Source organism: Triticum aestivum, chromosome 4A (assembly GCF_018294505.1).
Source record: "Triticum aestivum cultivar Chinese Spring chromosome 4A, IWGSC CS RefSeq v2.1, whole genome shotgun sequence".
NCBI classification, from domain to species: domain Eukaryota; kingdom Viridiplantae; phylum Streptophyta; class Magnoliopsida; order Poales; family Poaceae; genus Triticum; species Triticum aestivum.
Window position 1 is genome coordinate 635,811,263 of NC_057803.1, and position 3,935 is coordinate 635,815,197.

Consider the following 3,935-nt stretch of genomic DNA (forward strand, 5'->3'; position numbering starts at 1 on the left):
GCTCCGAGCAAGCATTGGGGTCTCCAATTAGGTTGTGGAGATCGTCCTGAGCAATTTGACGGGTACCGGTAACCGCCCCCAAGGGTTGCCAAAGTGTACGGGTTCGGTGACCGCCCCCAAGGGTTGCCATTTGTACGGGTTCGGTGACCGCCCTCAAGGGTCCTTTAGTGGAATCACGGCATCTTGCATTGTGCGAGGGCGTGAGGAGATTACGGTGGCCCTAGTGGCTTCTTGGGGAGCATTGTGTCTCCACACCGCTCCAAACAGAGATTAGCATCCGCAAGGGTGTGAACTTCGGGATACATCATCGTCTCCGCGTGCCTCGGTTATCTCTTACCCGAGCCCTTTACTTATGCACTTTACTTTGTGATAGCCATATTTTTTCTTGTCATATATCTTGCTATCACTTAGTTGCTTATCTTGCTTAGCATAAGTTGTTGGTGCACATAGGTGAGCCTAGTTGTTTTAGGTTTTGTGCTTGACAAATTAACCGCTAGGTTTATTCCACATTTGTTCAAGTCTAAACCGTAATTATTTTAAAACGCCTATTCACCCTCCCCTCCCCCTCCCCCGCCCCCCCTCCCCCCCCTCTAGGCGACATCCACGATCTTTCAACCAGGGCACCAAGTTTCAACAAGCTAGGGTAAAGTGCCGGATCAAACGCATAACATTGTAGATTGATAGCATTTAGCAGAGACATTAGCAAAATAAGTTCCATGAGAAGGCATATCTTCATGGAATCCACTAATAGTTACTGGATCCAATCCTAAAAAGTGTTGTGGCTTTAGTTCAGCTTTAAACTAAAGCGAACTAAAGCTAAAACTGAACTAAAGCCCCAACACTTTTTGGGATCGGAGGGAGTAGTTTTTAACATAAATAGCCAAATATATGCCAAGCCAAGCGCTGCAAGAGAACGACCCAGCTACAAAACCATAGCCGCACCATGCATCCAAGAAAAGTAACAGCAAACATACGTACAAATCCTACTACAACTGCAGGGACAAGGGACCAAAGCATAGCAGAAAACGGCATATAGTAGCAATATCTTGACACCGACAAGAATGTGATCATGAAGAAGCAGATAACTCATTCCAGATTTAAAAAAAAAAAAACTCATTGAAGATCAATCCATGATCTGCTCAGCATCAGGCCTACAATTTGTAGTGTAAGAGCCCAAGTAATAAGATATCAAGTTCATAAGTCCGACTGCTCCGCCACCGTCCAGTCAACTCTCAGATGCAGCACGTCATCGATGAAGAGGTTGTTGTCAGCAATAAAGTTCGACCATGCAGTACCAAAGACATCATTGCATCCATGCTTGGATCCAGTACTGAAGGAACCCTGACCCTCAAACCTGCTCACAAATTTGCCCGAACGCCTTTGTCCTTGCAGCAAACTCATACTGTAATGTCACACGCTTTGAACTCTTGCTGACGTACAAGAATAGGCCAAAGCTATACAGCCCACTCACCTTGTTCCCGACACATTGTGCTAAGAGAAACAAGTTAAGGCCTGCATGATGGAGCGAATGCGACAAAACCTCTGTATAACGGTTCTGTTTGGAATGAAAAAATCGGGAGCAGTCCTCATGCTTTAGATCCCAGTAAGCTATAACCTGTGGGCAGGGTCCATCAAATGCAACTAACTTCACAGGTTTGAACAAGTAATCTCGCTCTTCAAGCTGCCATGTTGTCGCGTCTACTGCACGGTCACCATACAAGTGTGATGGGTAAGCTTTGTGCAGAAGTACCTCACTGATACACTTATTTACTTGATCATGGTCTATATCATCATCAGTGCACAGTAGGACCTTCTGCAGTCCATTACGGCTCATATGACTGAAGCGCACCAGCGGAAGTAAACGAGAACTCAGGATCTTGCGCCTTTCCTTCAGATCTGGGTATCGCGAACGGGACCAACTGAGCATGAAGTCATATATGTCATCTTCAGTTCGTACATGTAATCCAGTACTTGAGAAGATGGCTTCGATCCCAGCAAGAGGGAAATTCTTAAGTTCGCCCGTGAACCTGAAAAGGAGACATACAATGCCTTGAGTACACTCTATACATGATTTGGTGACAACAATGCCCAAAGATTTTTCTCAGGAAATAAAATAAAAAATATGTCTCCTTTCAATTGGGATCACTCACTCAAGCACATCCTCATATTTGAAGGCTAGGAATTCCTTGGCTGCAACTACCAAACGTTCAACTTCAACTGGCACTGAAATGGAGCATGAATGCTTTAAATAGATCAGCGCAGATTCTGTGGTCATGGGCAACCTTGTGAGCAACTGACTGCAGTAACTCACGCACGAAAGAACCTCATATTTATCGGCAGCCATCAAGATGTTGAGCAGAAGAGTGGGCTCGGTTGTTGTCAACTTCCCACTATGCATAAAGCTTAAAATCTCCATAAGGGCATTTTCCTCTGTTCCATGTAGAATAAAAATAAAACAGCAAAATGATTAAGAAAATAATTAAGAATTAAGAACTTGACAAAAACGGAAGGTTTTTGTGTCTAAGTTATTGAAGTATTATTATTGACATTTAGTATTGAGGAAATATACCTATGGCAAAAAGTAGACAAAATATTCATTTGGTAGGTAAAAGTGAAGAATGAAAAGAGACTAATAAACATTTCATTATCAAAGAGAGAAAGAAGAGTGAAGAAACTCAGAAACATAAATCACTATTTATTATATGCAATCATGTTTTTGTTTTAGAAGTACAGAAAATAGTAGCATCACCACAACAATTAATCAGAACCAATTATAAGAGGAAGAATGTTACATTTGAGTCATAACGTTGCCTGAATCAGCAATCCTAAGTGTTGGACGTGTCTGGTCAGATTCTTTCATGCCATTTGAGAACAACTAAGAAGCATGAAATTTTATTAGAAAGGATGAACAGACAATAAAGCAAATGTATTTCAAATTGTTATAAGTATTACCTTGAGAAAGAAAGGACTTCTAACAGAAAGAATCGCTGAATTGATATGAATTGTCTTTACTCGTAAAACTGGTGTGCCTGCCATGGTTGAGGAAGATAACAAGGAAAGTGAGCAAACAAGGAGAAACACTAGACAAATAAAAAATACCATGGTGCAGATTCATTTAATTGCTCATCAGCAAATATGGTAAAAATGATTAACTAAAATCACGAAAATTAGGAATGCACTCACGCAGCTGCATCCAGCAACAGAGGCATGCTTGTAGCTCACTCGGTAATCATAAATGATTCCCATAACCCAAGGATCATATCAGAATTTTGTATATATAAACATGTACCCAGTAAATAACGGAAAAGGAACCCACAAAGTTTTATACTCCCTCTGATCCAAAATAGGTGTCGCAGTTTTGAACTAAGATTAGTTCAACCTTAGTTCAAAACTGGCACACTTGTTATGGATTGGAGGGAGTATCATTTAGTAGCAGAAATAAGTCAAGTAGCTAAAAAGGGGGGAAAAGGGGTTAATTAACTAAGACCTGGTGGGAAGGCGCGACTGCCAGTGTTGCCATTTGCCCCTAACTTACATGTGTTGCAAAAGAAGCAGCCAAGGCATACGTTTGATCAGGACATTTGCCAGTACCAAATTTACCAGTATACACCAGGTATTTATATTATTCTACTTATAAAAGTAAACACTCATCGGGCAGGGTGATGATGATCTTAAATGTTTCAACAGGCAGAAAGAACGGAGATAAACAATAACAGTGTACGAACAGAAAAGAACAACCCCAGCTATTTGCACAAACGAAATTAACCCTCCAAACAAAAGAAAAATAATGAACAACATGTGTTATACTCGTGGATTGTGGTGGTGAGATCCTTGGACTCTCTCGACGCTCCCCACGCTCCCCACGCTCCCCAACCACGGCGACCTCACGCCCCGCGCCCGCCATTGCCTCCGCCACAGATCTCGCCGCGCGAGCT

The 3,935-nt window shown here is 42.1% G+C and overlaps 1 pseudogene; it reads right to left on the minus strand.

Moving 5' to 3' along the window:
* Positions 1-1,194: 1,194 nt before the first annotated feature.
* The window catches only part of LOC123084159 (BTB/POZ domain-containing protein POB1-like), a 10,626-nt pseudogene continuing 7,885 nt past the window's right edge, over positions 1,195-3,935 (minus strand).